The sequence below is a fragment of the Herpailurus yagouaroundi genome, unplaced genomic scaffold (genome assembly GCF_014898765.1).
Source record: "Herpailurus yagouaroundi ecotype Mexico unplaced genomic scaffold, PumYag 195, whole genome shotgun sequence".
NCBI classification, from domain to species: Eukaryota; Metazoa; Chordata; class Mammalia; order Carnivora; family Felidae; genus Herpailurus; species Herpailurus yagouaroundi.
In genome coordinates this window covers 15,414,808-15,430,989 of record NW_024412426.1, presented here as the reverse complement: position 1 = coordinate 15,430,989, position 16,182 = coordinate 15,414,808, and the positions used below count along the sequence as shown (strand labels likewise).

The window sequence follows — 16,182 nt, the reverse complement described above, 5'->3', positions numbered from 1 at the left end:
TTTCTGAATAAAGCATCTACAGTCCTCAAAATCTTTTATCTGAAACAAAACACCTGGGCAGTGATATAGAGATATCTGGGGGAAAATCTCAAGCAGACACATGAAAGAAATAACAGGCTAGACAATTATACTGATGTTGCTTTAAAAATTAAAAAGAATATTTGGAGCAACAAGGGGTGTAGGAGGCAGGAGAGACAGAGAACAGTCATAGATAAAGCTCCAAAACATCATCAAAGTATCCCAACTAAATACATGTTTGTTCATTTATCCCCACCAGCAATTATTCATTCAACAATTACCGTGGAGGTCCCCTGCTATCAGAGAAATGAGTGCGCATGGAGACAGGCCAGAGTTTAAATCCTAACTCTGCCACCTATTAGCTAGTTCATTTTTTTCAAGCTTCAGTTTCCTTGAGAAATGGAATGGGGACCATAACGACTCATTTGCAGGGTTACTGTCAGAGTCAGTGACAACTTATGAAAAGTACCCAACACACTGCCTCGTATATAGTAATTGTTCAATGAAACAAGTAGCTAGTGTTTGATATCAGAGATAACATTAGGGCAGTATGAATGGATGCAGACATTTCCTAAACAAAAAGAAGCTTAAATGGATCTCAAGAGACATCTTTTCTGAATCCTTAAATTAACCTCTTAGAAGAACTGGGCCCTATGATATGGCCCTGCCTGCCCTTCCTCTCAGGGAGACAAGTTGGGGATTGCTTTCATGGCAAGCCAGAAAGCCATGTCTCAGTGATCTTCCTGGCTGGAGACTTTTAAATCTGGAGGTCTCCTAGCATCAAACTAATTTTCCCAACTTATCCTTCAAAATGAGAAATAGCTCTGAAGACATACTGCCTTCCAAGTTCCTCCACCCCGTGTCACGGAGAAGAACCTGTATCCAGCTGCCTCCAAAGAGAAAGCACGTGTCAGCCCTTACTGGTGACTTGGGGATTCTCGTATGGCAGGAGGATATATTACCTCAATCAGACCTCATTTTTTCTCTCCTGGGAACTGTTTTAGGTTGAAAGACTTTGATCAAATATGGTTAATTTGCTCCCACTCCTGAAACTCCCAGCCTAATATAAAAAAAAAAAATCATATCGGAACAAAAGGTCAAAGGGTATATGTTGAAATCAAGATATCACTCTGCTTGAATGCCATGGAGCCAGGGTCCACAGCTCTGAGCCAAGAGCTGTAAGCAGAACATACCAGAAGAGCAAGGCACAGAAGTGCCTTCCACCTCAGATCTATCACAGCTCAGAAAAACTCCCACCTTCCTTCCTAAAGTGTCAGCCCCCTCCCTTGAAAACAGTCAGGTGCAATGAAAGCTTTTTCCAAAAAATCCCAGCAAAATCCAAGGGCCCCAACACAGTGAAAGGGCACCTGGGTCCTCCCTGAAGGTTTATAGAACTCAATACTATTTGGACACAAGTAAACTCAACAAGAGGAAAGCCTCTTTTGCCTGTCTTGTCCCCAGATATTTTCACTAGACAGCCCTTCTCCAACCACGAAGGCACAAAACCCAATCTCTTCACTGAAATCACATCATTCTATTATTGAGATATCAACTCCCATAGGTTAGACCTCAGGTTATAATTATGGACACCAAATGAGGGGCGCCTGGGTGGCCCAGTCAGTTGGGCATCTGACTTTGACTCAGGTCATGATCTCACAGTTCGTGGGTTCGAACCCCGCGTCAGGCTCTGTGCTGACAGCTCAGAGCCTGGAGCCTGCTTCGGATTCTATGTCTCCCTCCCTCTCTTTCTGCCCCTCCCCTGCTCACGCTCTCTCCTTCTCAAAAATAAAATAAACATTAAAAAAAAAACAAAGGACTTCAAATGAAAGGCACCCAAGATTCTCAAAGTGAAGGCATCACATCTCCAGTGACAAGCCACACTTCCACATTCACATAAGTGACCCTCCTGGCCCCAGCAAGGGTGATATTGACTTTCCCATTCTGACAGTACAGCTGAGCCAAGAGAAAGAAAGCAAGGGAACGAGCATCCCCACACACCTGCTCAGACGGCTTCCCACCTTCCGTCAGCGTGGCTTCCTTCAGCTCTCTCCAGGCCCGCAAGTGTCTCTCTCCTCTTGGAGAATGTCAAAGTCCAGGCGCCACATCTACCAAGACTTACCTGGCCTTCAGACCTACAGCCAGTCAGTTATCTGTTGCAACCACCTGGCCTCCATGGAGCTGATTCACTAGGGCAAAGTACAGCCCAGATACCCCAGCCTGGGACAGGCCTGACTTGGCGTATTTGCTCGGAACCCTGTCGGAGGCTGGTGCTTCTGTTTGCCTGGTCATGGGCTGAGCCAGACTGACTTACATCCAAATCCCAGAGCAAACAAGGAACCGAAAAAGCAGGGAGAGGAAATCCAGAAAGCCTGAGGCCGCCTGGCCTGTGAGAAGAGCACCACCTTTGGGGCAATGACTCATGACACTGCAACTGTCGGTCCTAATGCTCAACCTCTCGGAGTCTCAGTTTCTTCCTCTCTAAAAGGGACTTGAGACACTTAACTACGAAAGACACAGGCCTTGACTTCAAAAAGCAAGAGCAGGTTAACCTCTCCTGTTGTTAGGGAAGACCACCTGGGTGGATCTCATGGTCAGATAAGGCAATCAATGTCCCTAAACTATACGATTTTGTCTCAGACCCTCAGCCGACTCCTAGGGCCTGCCAACGAACTGGGTGTAGAATTCTCTGACCCTGGTGATGGTTTCTTACTCCCACTGGTGAGCTGTTGGCTGTACTGCCATTTTTAACCCTCCTAAAAAGAAATACTAGCGAAGGACATACACATTAACAGCAGGAAGCGGAAGAGGTTTGATTATGACACAGACCCAGGTATCAAATTATGTGTTCCAGCACATCACAATAGCATTCATGAAAATCTGATGTAACTCTTTTGGCTTATGACACGATGATAGTCCTACCTTTAACACCAGCTACATTACTGGAATGCCAACTCTGGAAGGGACCTTGAGGTTATTTTAGTGACTTCACTTCACTGATAATAAAACTGAGATCCTGAGAAGTGAACTGATTTACCCAAGATCACAAAGCTAACTGGACGCTCGGTCAGGATTACAATGGTCTGTTGGGAGTTCCCTTGCACCAGGCTTCCAAGAGCTGATTCTTAAATATTCAGGAATTGTGTGAGCCAGTAGTTAAACCGTTGGTAATCTAGAATCCACCCTGGTGGGAAATTTTACACAGAAACTCCCAAATGCTACAAAGCAAGGTGGTTGCTGTTGATTTCAGAGAGCCAGTTTAACAGCATACGGAGAACAGCCCCCAAGTCCTCCTTCCTGATTCAGTGCTCTTCCAACTACAAAATTATCATTCTGTTACTAGCTTTCATTGCACATCTCTGGTTTAAACATCTAGCCCAGTTATTCCAAATGCTCCTTTTGTGACATCCCAAAGCATCTCTAATTATCTCAAGAGTTATTATGAAACTCTTCAAACACTCACCAACCAAAATTAATTTTAATTAGCTTTAATTATTTTATATCGACATATGGCATATAACAGCTATATGGGTCATAGAATGAAATAGATCATAGAATGAAATAGATCTCACCGCTCCAAAGGTTTGGGATTTATCAATCCCTGCTTTTACCAGCCCCACATACCTACAGTTACTAAGTCTCTCAACCTGGCTGCTCAATTCCTCCTGGTTTCTAACCAGATTTGTCCAGCTTGACAGTACATTAGCATCTCGTCCCCACCAGGAGGTGGGCTAAAATTAGTCCTGACACCCCAAGTCCTTGGCAATGCCCTTGCATCATCCCGTAGTCTTCCTCATGCTGGAACAGCTACAGATTTCACATTATCCCTTCCCCACGTGTCCTGTCCTCATGTCTGATTCCTGCTCTTCATTCCTACTATCCACTGGAATTGGAGCCCGGGCTGCTTGCTAATTTATGTGGATTTCCTTTCCCAGTCTCTGTTCCCCATTCCAAATGCCAGACCACTGATGAAAATCTTGCTTTTCACAGGAATAACTACCCTGGTTTGACATCTAACAAAAGTATCATCACTGCTAATAATGCTATTAATCTCTACCCACCAGATTAGTGCTGATGGATGTGAACACCCACCTAGATCCAGGTCAGATTTGCCACGAAGCTGTGTACACTATGATTTAATTACTGCTTACTCTTGCACGGGACAACTCAGTGGCTGAGACATGCCTCGGGCTTGACCCAATTTCTTTACTCAAAGTGAAAATTTAGAAAACAAACTGAGAGGTCCTATGTCAACAGATTAACAGTAACTGTTTGTCTGGATAATGGAATTGTGGATGATGTTCTTTTTCTCTTCTAACTTTTCTACAATAAACATGTTATTTTTAAGGAAAAAAATCAACTAACATTATTTTTAATCAGTGCTATGCCCAAATGTGTCATTGTAATGTCAGCAATAATTATGCACCCCTATGCAACAGTTACGCTAAAATGGGGCAGTGTCCAAGTTTGGTTAACTGTGCTCAGTCTTCTCTTCTGGAAAGAAAATTCCAGAAGTCATTCATTTACTACACAAATGTTTATTAAACATCCACTGCATGTTCAGCATTGTCATATTCATAGGAGATAAAGATAAATAACATATAATCCCTGCCCTATAGAAGCTTTCAGTCCAGTGGAGCAGTAGACATCCAAACATGGAGAAGAGGAGAGAAATACAATGGATATACATATATACATATATATGTATTTATATTTATAAAATAGAATCCACATGAAATGATACTCTGTTGAATATATGAAATGAAGAAAGAGAAGTAAAGCACGATTCCAAGTTTCTAGGCCATAGAGAGGGGACCACACTGTCTTTTTTGGGGGGATAATAATCTTGGAAGAGGAGCCAGCTTGGTAAGGAGATGATGACTTCAGTGTCGGACTTGCTAACTGAGGGGCCCGTGGGCAGAGGTAATCAGTGGTCAAGAACTAGGAGACACTAAGAGTCTAGAGCTCAAGAGAGAGGTCTGAGGAGGGAGACATGGTGATTGAAGCCATAGGCATGGGTAGTATTGCCTTAAAAATGCTTAGAATTAGAAGACAGGTCCTAGAAAGGAGCTCTGAGGAACACCAACCCCCCACAGCTGGATACAGAAGAGGAGCCCATGAAGAAGAATAAGGAGAGTCAGAACAGTAGGCAGACAGCCAGGGGTAGATGGTGTCTCAGGAGCCAGGGGAGGGGATGGCTTCAAAAGTAGGAGAGCGGTCGACAATGCCAAACTTCAGGGAAATGTGGGAAAAGGCAACAGGCGGAAGTGTTCTTGGCATCAGTGGATTTAACCAGGGGATTTGATGATCATAACACGGCCAACTTCGGTAGAACTCTGGTCAAGGGAGTGAGGTATTCGACACAGAAGTCACTCATACAGAGAGTGGAGAGTAAGAAGAAGGAGACTGAAAGTCAAATCAGTGTATGTAGAAGACTGGATGCGAAGAAAAGGGGCAAAAGCTGGGGCTGCTGTGGGCACTCAGCTCTGAAGAGCTGTTGTAATGTGGACAAGACCAAAGAGAGTTATATGCTGATTCCCATAGAGACAGAGAAAGGAACCACGCTTTCTAAAGGAATAAATCCCCAAAGAGGCTGCTCATATGGGATCCAGAGTATAGGAGCACAAAGTGAACTTGCTAGGAGGAAGGACACCTCTTCCTTGAGAAAGGGATGGGGGGTGGAGATGGGCACACATGGGGAGAGGCTTGTGCATAAAGGCACCAGATATGGAGAATTCTCTGTGGAACGGACTGCCAAGTTCCATTGGCTGGAGATCAGGGAGGATTTGGTAACAGACTCGAGAAACTTTAGGAGGGTTTGCGTCAGCCAGTGTGGAAAGTGGGAGTGGGCTTTAACAGGGACATGGGCTCAGAGCAACAAGTGCATTGGAAATGCAGCTGTCATTAGACCTGAAGCTCCACGGGCACACTGACCAGCTGGGCTCCATTCCACGTGACAATCCACGTGCCTAGCATGGTGCCTGACACATGACACGAGCTCAGTCAAGAGTTTCTTTGTATATGAGTGGACACCTTAAACCGACGGCAGCAGTAGTCTAACCGTCAGATTCCACCCAGTAGTTTCCACCTCCTGAATAGAGGACTAAACTCTGGGACAGGCTTTCTAGAAAAAGGAAAAGAGAACGTTGAGGCAGTGAGTTAAGGGGACTGACCAGAGAGTGGTTAAAGGGCTGGCATGTGGGACACAAAGGAGACAGAAACCGATGCCAATCATCTACACGCCTTGTTAAAATGAGGTCCCTGCAGATGCTTAAGAGACGTGCTCCAAGGGGGAGGTGGAAAAAAAAAAAAAAAAAGAACATTAAATCACAATAATAAAAACAAACAAAAAACCCTCTTCGTAACAGCGGGAATAACTGGATAATGTCCACACCTGCATCCCCAACACCTGAGACGCCGAGGCTCTCCTCGCAGGCATCTCCTGGCTGTGACTCTAAGAATGAGTCCAGGGGCGAAGGTTGGACACAGAGCAGCCCCCTGACTGCGGCAAAGCTACCGCCTGGAGCCAGCCTTGGAGATGTGGGCCTCGTGGCCGCGGCCGGTCATTGGCTGCCAAGGCTTTGACCCCTTCCTTCAGCACAGCACGTGCCAGTCAGCAGTTCCAGTTACCAGGAAGGCCGCGTGCCAGGAAAGCGTGGTCCAAGGGCCAGAGACAATTAGCCTGGCACGGGCACCGTGAGCCACCTGCCAACCCCGGGACTGTTGCTGTTGCTCTTACCACAAGGAAAGTGAAGGTTTGGGCACAAAGCAGATTTCCTACAGGAGCGAGGAACACTGTGTACAAGAGCTCCTTTAAATGCCACCTGCCCGGCTGCCTGCAAACTGGCCCTCCCTACATCCACCTCCGCTGCCAAGAGCCAAGAAGTACATCACGCAAGAAAAAGAATGACTCCATTCTTCCCTATGAGCCTGGGCTGGCGGAGGTGGTCCACCTTCCCCTCTCTCCAACCCTCCACCCAGTTTTGTTGATGCCCCCAATCCCAGGGGGCAGATGGATCTGTGACTGCTGACCTCACACCAAGTGCCAACAGGCTGAGGTGACTCACACAGCCACTAACGAGAAGAAAGGGCTGTACTATGCTCAGGGTGTTCTCCGAGCCAGCAAGGCTAACAGGACCCGAATTCCCCAGAGGAGCAGGACAACTTATTCCGGTGACCCCAGAATAACAAGCCTGCCTGGGAAGTGAATCTCAGCTCCAGCTCCCCTACCTCCTGGCTGCGTGAACTCAGCAAGTTATTCTGTCTCCTTTTCATCATCTGTGAGATGGGGATAATAACAGAAGCTATCTCACAGAGGTATTATAAGGGTTTGATGAGATTAAAACCTACAAAATGTTTGGCGTATAGTAAATGCTCAATAAATGTTATTTTCCTGGAAGTGCTGTAAAGTGCCTAGGAACTGTTATGCACAAATCATTAGTAAGGGATTAATTGAGTATCTATTACCACTGGGAAATCTACAGGTTCTTAATCCAGTGCGCCCGCCCCCCCCCCCCCCATTGAGCCAGGAGATCAGGGGAAAATAGAGAAATGATGTCAAATACTGCATAGGACAAAAGGAATGAGTTAAAGCAAAAATCATCAGAATTAGAAACTTCAACAATGTACAGCCCAGTGCTTCTCACACCGCAGCACAGTACTTGCAGCCCCAGCGACGGTGCAGGATGCCACAGGATAAGCACCAATTTTAAGTTATAAGCCATTTTAAAACATATCTTAGAGGCACCTGGGTGGCTCAGTCAGTTTCATCCGACTTCAGCTCAGATCATGATTTCACAGTTCGTGGGTTCGAGCCCCGCGTCTGGCTCTGTGCTGACAGCTCGGAGCCTGAAGGCTGCTTCGGATTCTGTGTCTCCCTCTCTCTCTCTGTACCTCCCTTGCTCGCGCTGTCTCTCTCTCTCTCAAAAATAAATAAACATTAAAAAAAATGTTTTAATAAAATAAAGTGTATTTTTAAGTTTGAGCAAATACAAATATTGTATTATTGAATATCAAGGAATAAAACTCACATTTGTATTACTTTTTACTATGAAGCATGAGACTCCAAAGAAATTTCACACTTGCAGTAGGACAAATAGACACATGCACGCACGCTCACACATTTCCATGCACATGCCCTGCACCCCCAGATCGCTCCCTGCCATTTACTGGAAACGTTTGAGAGACACATTCTGAACAAGAACAGACATCCAAACACACACTGATGAGCTGGAAAGAATCTCTAGGAGGCATCCATCCCTGCAGGTGAAGCAGTATCCGAGCCAGGGAGACTCAGGCCAAGTCCTCACTCACAGCGCAGACCCTTGGCCCCCCCAAGCTCCATGGCTGGATTCAGATTCTCTACCACGTAAGACTCTATAGGGTGCCCAGGAGTTCCGCGACTCTCTCGGTTTACCTGGGGCAGGAAGAGTTGGCTCTCCAATGAAGGTAGGTCCTCAGGCTCTTTATGGAAACACACCCCAATATTTTAGAGTCAAGATGCCCTTCCTGATGTAGAACACACATGTGTGATTCAAACTCTCCTTTGAACTCTTTGAACCAGGGAAAGCAGTCATGCTGCTCAGCCCCCCCGTCTCCTCTCCAGGTTACACAGCCCCAGTCCCACTGATGTTTCCTGATTAAATTTCCTTCCCTCAATCATTTTGAGTAGCAAAGGCCCAGCGGAAAGAAAATAGGAATTGAAATTTGGATTTAGGTTTAATTATGCCAGTTCCCAGCCATGTGTCTCAGGGGGGGAAAAATCACTGATTATCTATGAGACCCAGTTTCCTCATCTTTAAAACGAAGTCTAGAAAGTACATCACAGGGCTGTAATGTGCATGAAATGAAATGAACTCTGGACAGACACCAAAGTGATTGTTAAAGGGGGAAGTGGGTTTTCAAAAAATCTTTGCCGTTCCCCTTTCCAGGTTCCTTACATTTGTTAAAGGTGTGACATGCCATGCTTGTGACTATGGTGCAGTCAAGAGCCCAGGCTTTGTGGTCAGAGTTGGGTTTGAGTCCCAAAACCTCCATGACTCGCTGGAAGACGTCAAGCCAATTACTTAACCTCTCAGGCTAAGCATCCTCATTTGTTAAATGATTGCATAATAATAGATATCTTCACAAGGTTGTGGCGGGCTAAATGAGATAATGTACAGCCCATTGTATGTCATAGGTGTTCAATTAATATTTGATGAATAAATACATGCATGATCTAGGAAAAGCACGTAGCGCAGCACCTACATGTATGAATTGTTCAACAAATGCTTGTTGTTAATGTCATTGTTTCAGAGAGCACAGCAGTAGAGTTAGTCTCTACGCTCTTCAGGGTATATGTTCTTACTGAGTCTTCATTACTGCAGTTCATATTTAGTTTTTTATCTTAACTGTTCTTTATTATTGGCTTTGAATCGAATCTGAGACTATTGGTTTCTATTTGTATTCCTCCCTCTCTCTCTCACCGTAATTATCCATTACATTCATAACGTGTTTTCCCCAGAGATGCCCATCTTTGGTTCATTGTTTTCATTACCCAGTGGCATCAGTAGAGAGTCTGTTGGTTTGAGGACAATAAAAGCAAAACCAGAAAGTGTAGGAGATTTCACCAAACTTACATAGTGTGAGCACATCATCAAGTGGAGGAAAATCAACCACAGGACTTCTAGTCAAAGTTTTGCTCGGGGAAGCAAACTGGTTAGAGGGCGCCTGGGTGGCTCAGTTGGTCAAGAATCCACCTCTTGATTTCGGCTCAGGTTATGATCTCATGGTTTGTGGGTTTGAGGCCCACATCTGCACTGAGAGCGCAGAGCCTCTGCTTGGGATTCTGTCTCTCCCTCCCTGTCTTCCCCTCCCCTGCTCGTTCTTGCTCATGCTCTCTCTCTAAATAAACAAATAAACATTTTTTAAATGAAAAGCATGCTGGTTAGGAACAGCCTTGTGACATATTTAACACAAAAATGCAATTATTCAGAAATCTATTCCATGGAAATACAATGATTACAATCTTCAAAGCTATCTATCCGTGTAAATAGGTTCATTCAACCTGTTATAGATATAGTCATAAAAATAAGAACTCAAAGATTAATTCCTGTATTTTCTCCTCGTCCCATTTGTTAGTCAGCAAAGGGGCATAACACTTTGCTGGTTCTCCTCCTCTGCCCACTGTTCCATGGACAGAAATAGCCTCTGCCTGTACAGAGCGTGAGTGCACACACGTATTTTGGTGGCGCTCATGTCCCTGTTCTCTCAGTTTGGAATAAGTGACTGCAGATATAGCAAAGATCCCCAGGAGTGCTGTTCTAATGCTCAATTTAGCACATCAGGGCAATTTCCAGAGGAGCCACTTATGATGCCAAAAAACAAAGTTCAAACTTCAGTTTCTGGAGGGCATTGAAGGGCATGTCAAGATGATGGAGAAGTTTCTTTTCTAAGCATAAATGTCTGCAGGTATCACAAGGGAGATGGCCAAAGTTCATTATTTTCTGGGAGGATCCCATAAATGAGCATTAGAGAGTCTTGGCATGCTGAGTAAATACTTACTGCCTTTCCCGACATTGTTTCTGTGATGTAGTTTCCGTACAAGCTTCCTGAGAATATTTCCTTTCTCACTAAAGATGCAAACACCATGACATTGACAGTATGACACCATGACCTCATGCTGGTCCCCGTGGCATTTGTTGAATGAATGATGTCATTAAATGAAACTGACTGGAGTATATAGCCTTACCCCTAGAGTGAAAATAATTATTTCCATCATTCAACAAATAATATGTGAGACAAATACGAGTTCATTATTTATTGTAATAAAAATGTTTTTTCCTATATCAGCCGCCTCTACATAGTTTCTCTAATAAAACAGAAGGACTAGGCCAAAGGAACCCAAAAGAGTCCCTGCTCCTATTTAATAACCAGGAAATGGGTGAGAAACTGAGTACATTAGCCTGGAAGTAGGGGAAGGAGAGCAAGAGAGAATGTGTTCCCCACAGAAGGAGGGATATTAAAATGGCTCCGAGACAAAGGAGGGCCTGTGTCTTCAGCATATCATCAGTGGGTTTTATGTGTAGTGTGGTTGGAGCCTAGAACACAAAAATAAGTTGCTGAGGACTATGCCTGTGTCTTCCCAAAATTCGTATGTTGAAATCTAATCCCCAGTGAGATGGTATTAGGAGGTAGAGCCTTGGAGGTGATTAGGCCACAGGATAAAGCTCTCTTGAATGGGATTAGGATTCTTCTAAAAGAAGCCCCAGAGAGCTCCCTGGCCCCTTCTGCCATGTGAAGACACAGTGCACACAAAGACTCAGAGGACCCAGGTCGCCTATGAACCAGGAAACAGACCCTCACCGGACACCGAATCTGCCAGCACCTTGATCTTAGTTTTCCCAGCCTCCAAAACTGTGAGGAATAATTTCCCATTGTTCATAACCCACCCATATGTTTATAATCCACCATCTAATGGTGGAGCAGACTAAGACAGCAGTGATACGAGCTGAGACTGAAGAGACTCTCTTAGCTGCCTCAGCCAGCCACATGGAGCAAAGTGTAGCCCCGGCTCTCCCCAATACCTAGACTGTCTGCACACAATACGGCGAACATGGGCTATACCTGCCGAGCATCCTATCCTCTGGCTTCTGGTAATAAATCATCAGTTTTTCTGTGATGAACTTCCCTGCCTCTATCAGTGTATATAGCATGCATGGGACTGACCATATCCCTCTCTCTAACAATGAACAAAATTCATACCTAGATAGTAAGAGTCTCGCAGCTCCCTGGCTACAGTGATTAATTCAGCAATTAGCACATGACCAGGGACACATCCAAGAAGCATCCTCCCCAAACTTACACTTGGACTATTGAGAAAGAAATGTGTTTCCCATTGAGTTGACTGAGATAATAGAATATCAGCTTAAAGCCACAGACAGCCATCTGTCCACCATTCATTCATTTAATAATAGTTTACTGAAGAACAATTATGTGCCTCATGCTGTTGTAGGCATTAGGGATACAGAAATAAGACACAATTCTATTTCTTAGATTTCTACCATCAACTGAAAAGGCAAATAAAGTAAATTAATCACTTTAATAAAATATGATAATTGTTACAAAAGTTATTATATGATCCGGGAAAGACAGCCAACTCAGGCAAGGCTTCCTGAGATAGAAACATTCACGGAACCTTAATGGATAATTAGCACTTAACAGGGTGAATTGGGGCATGGGGGTGGTTCCAGAAGAGGAATCAGTAGGTACAAGGACATGGAGGGGATGTTCAGCTGGGCAGGCTCTGGTGACCCACCATATTCAATCGGACTAGAGGGTAATGCCTATTCAGGAAAATGGAAGAAAGGAGTCCGTATGGCCAAGCTGGGAATGAGTCATGAAGGTCTGGGATTTTTTGCTGAATACTATGAGGAGCATTTTTAAAAAATCACACAAGTCACAATGTAAAGAATGGTTTGGGGAGCGCCAGACTGAAGGCAGGGTGAGCCTTAAGAGGCAGTTGCCAACATCCTTCTTTTTAAAGTCCAGACAAACCAAACTAAAGCGCTGGTGGAAAGGCATGTGTGAGCAGGGGTGGGTGTCAGATTCGAGAGGGAATGAGGAAGCAGAATAAATGAATTTTAGAGGTTAGTTGAATTTACACAGCTCTGGCTTGGTGATGTCCCTGATGAAGACTGAAATGTATTTAACTGGAAGAAGCAGGTTTTGTGTGGAAAGGAAAGTTGAGGTGGCCATGGCAAGTGGAGCTGCCTGCCGGACAATGTCCTCGAGGTGTTTCAGGCAGTGAATGAGTCAGGAGCTCCTGAGAGAAGTCTGCAGGAACTCACATTTGTGGTGGGTGAGATTTGTTTGTTTGTATGTTGCTTCTTTCCTAAAGATTTGTATGTGCTTTGATTTAGGTGTTATCAGCACCCAAGTCATAATTAAAATCATGGATATGGATGAGATTGTTGAGGAAGAGCACAGATTTCAAATAATAATAATCATAATAATAATAACTTAACGTAAAATCAGAGAAAAAGAAGTCCGTGTGGACTGAGAAGATATAAGTTAGAACAGCATCAAGAAAATCAAGGAAGGATGGCATGTCAAGAAAGAGGAAGAGGTAAAGAGAAAAAATGCAGTAAGAGATCAAGTTCTATAAGAACTTGAAAGCATTCCCTGGATTCCATGGGGTGGGCAGAATGGTCTGAAAAGGGTAGATGGTGAGGAGAAACCCTGAGGGGCTGTTCACTGGGCTGATTGGTTGGATGGTTGGTATAAAATGGGAGACAGTATAGTGGAAAGCCAATTAGACAAGAGACAGAAGAGATGGGGTAATAAAGGGAATGACTGATGGATGTGGTCCCCTAGGAGGCCAATGGGTATGGAGTTCATAGCCCAAGAGAAGGGATTACTCAGGGGTCAGGAAGTATACTTACGCCATTGAGGAGAGAGAGGGCAGTGAGGGACATAAGAATGACCATGTGGCTAATTTTGTGAGTGAGGCTAGGCAAAGCTGATGGGGGCGGGGGGGGGGGGGAGTATGCATACTAATTATATCAAAGAAATTGATTTTTTAAAAAAAGAAATTGATGTTATCCATCATTCTATTAAAACATGTTAATGAAACTCCCACAACTTCCAAGGCCAAAACTGACTGAGCTGATGGTGATAGATTTCAGGAAGCCAAGGATGCACTGCATAGTCACCAATGGTGGATATTTTCTATTTTTTTCTTTCTTCTTTTTTTTTAATGGTATTTTTTCTATTTTATTTGAAACCACAGCCTGGCTTATTTTTCACTCAGTTTAACTTCTTTCAAGCTGTAGCCTGTGAATCAAACCTATTTCAAGCAGTTTTCGTTTTCCTTCGTGTCAGGCTTTTGTGTCTTTTCCCCCTCAAAGATCAGCAGCAGTTGAAAAGGTAACTCGTCCCAATCAATAACCATTTGAAAATAGAAACTCAGATATTTAAGATGAATCTGTATGGAATTGCTACCTTTAGGACTTCTTTCTTGGAAGCAACCTTTCCTCCTACCAATATCACATCGTAAGTGGGTCCATCCAGGAGGCTCCTTCAAGTTTCTATTACATAACAATCACAATCTAATAAAGCCTGGTTGGTGATAAGTGAGGCCTGTTTCATAAATAAAGGCCCTCCCAGCCCTGTTCCCAAATTAGATGTGGAGCAAATTTAAGGCCGTGTGAAAATCTGTTCAGCAAGGGAAAACTCACACTAGGTGAGGAATCAGTTACTGAAGAGGTTATCCTTTCCAGCCCACTCATTTTATAGTGCACAAACTGAAGCCCAGAGTGCCATATGGTTAATTGGGATCGAGGCCAGGACCCGATTCCAGGTCTCCTGACTCCCCACCCACTATTCTTTTGTCCTCTCCTAACATCTGTTTCTCCCGCTGGGCAGCAAACTCCGCAGGGCCAGGAACCTCTTTCACATAGTTCGCTTAGATATCCCCAGCAGAGAGGTGACAAGCAAAACTGTGTTAGTCAGTTAGCCACACTCAGGGTGGATCGCTGTTGGTCATCTGTGAGATATGCAGAGGTCATGCAGAGATAAACGTCAGAGTAAAAGGTCTCAACAGAACAGAAAGAAAAAAAAAAAATCACCAACCCATGAACACATGGTTTATGAACTCTGCAAATACCAGAGACTCTGGACACGCCTTCCAGGATGGAAGCCTTGGGAACAGCAACTGTAGAGCCACTTCTTGCTAAGGGGTCCATGCCAGGGTTTCATTTGTCATTGGGTTGGCAGACACCCCACCCCAAGTCATCTATAGAGCTTGAGAACAGAAGTTTCCACATTGCGTCCAAGTCAGCCCTAACCAACCTGAATCCTCCTTAAAATATTTAACAGGCTCCCTTCTCTGCCCCAAACACTGTAACTGCTGAGGGCTCCTTCCATCTCCCCACAATCAAACCTGCCTAAAACTTTTCTGCAAGTCGAAATCCCGTGTTCTCTTTGCACATTAGCAATGCATGCCATCCCACAGGGGACAGCCCCTGCGGCAGTATGCAGGCACTTTAAGGAGTTTGAAAGCAGCGTTAGCCACAGTTGAAGTTTGTTTTGTAAGACAAGACCCTGTGAGGTTCTTCATTTTGCTGAAAACCATGTGCCAGCTTGATGCCTTTCTACTCTGGTTGAGACCAAATGCTTCTCAAATGAATCTGCCAGAAGAGTCTCTCGTGGGAATTGTATTCCCCCTTAGCATTCTTCAGTTTGAGTTTGGTTTGGTTAATGGTGAAAATAAGTACTTACATCTCTTGCCCCTAAACCAGGAGCGGCTGCTGTTGCTGCTTCTGCCATATCCCATCAAGACAGCCTGCTGTTACTCACAGCTGGCAGACAGTGTGAACTGATGCCACGTCAGCCGCCCAGAACCTTTCTGCTTCAGCAGCAGTTTCCCAACGGAATGATTTTCTATGTAGATCCTGAGGCTGGAAACATGATCTGACCACCATATTGAGAAGGTCTTAGTAAAAGACGCCACTACCTGAAATCAGAGAAAGAAAGTGCACGTCCTCTTTCGTGCGTCTAAATATTAGGTTGACTTTCTAAACACTCGTGAAAGCGAGTTCATCACTGACCAAAAAAAAAAAAAAAAAAAAAAAAAAATCAGGATTAGAAACTGAAAAAGTAAAATTTAGAGACTTTGAATCAGTATTATAGAGTTTAGTTCGTTTAAACATCATGAGCTTGGAGTGAAGTGAATTTCATTTCAAAAAAATGAAAAAGTGAATGCTCATCAATAGGGAAATGGTTGAATATATTATGAAACACTTATGTCATGGCCTATTAGGATATCTAGTAACAAATAAGTTAGAGATACAGCAGTTGACTTGAAGGGGTTTCTATGGCATTTTAACCAAGCAAAAAAAAAGTATATATTATCCCATTTCGGGTTGTTATGACACCTTTGAGATGATATTATCCCATATGCTATCACTGAATCTCCCTTCCCAGGACCATATATATATATATATATATATATATATATATATATATATATATATAATTATATGAGTATTTGTGTATCTGCATAGATAAAAGTATATAAAAGACACATACCAGGCAGTTAAAACATTTCCTTTGCTTGAGGGAGAGAATTTGCATGGGCAATGGATGAGGGCTCAAATAACTTTTTGCAAGCCTTCACAATAAGCAGCA

General features: G+C 44.0%; 1 protein-coding gene across 5 annotated transcripts in view; it reads right to left on the bottom strand.

The window, feature by feature from the left end:
- Positions 1–15,584, bottom strand: part of SEC16B (SEC16 homolog B, endoplasmic reticulum export factor) — a 55,148-nt gene extending 39,564 nt beyond the window's left edge. For 2 of the 5 annotated variants that reach the window (XM_040446686.1, XM_040446690.1), the window contains exon 1: positions 15,274–15,584. The gene's annotated coding sequence lies outside the window, so the exon portion shown is untranslated. Of the gene's footprint in view, positions 1–980; positions 1,661–2,016; positions 2,496–15,273 lie in introns of those variants that run through there. The other 3 variants (XM_040446687.1, XM_040446689.1, XM_040446688.1) reach the window with 3 other exon arrangements.
- Between the last annotated feature and the right edge of the window lie 598 nt (positions 15,585–16,182).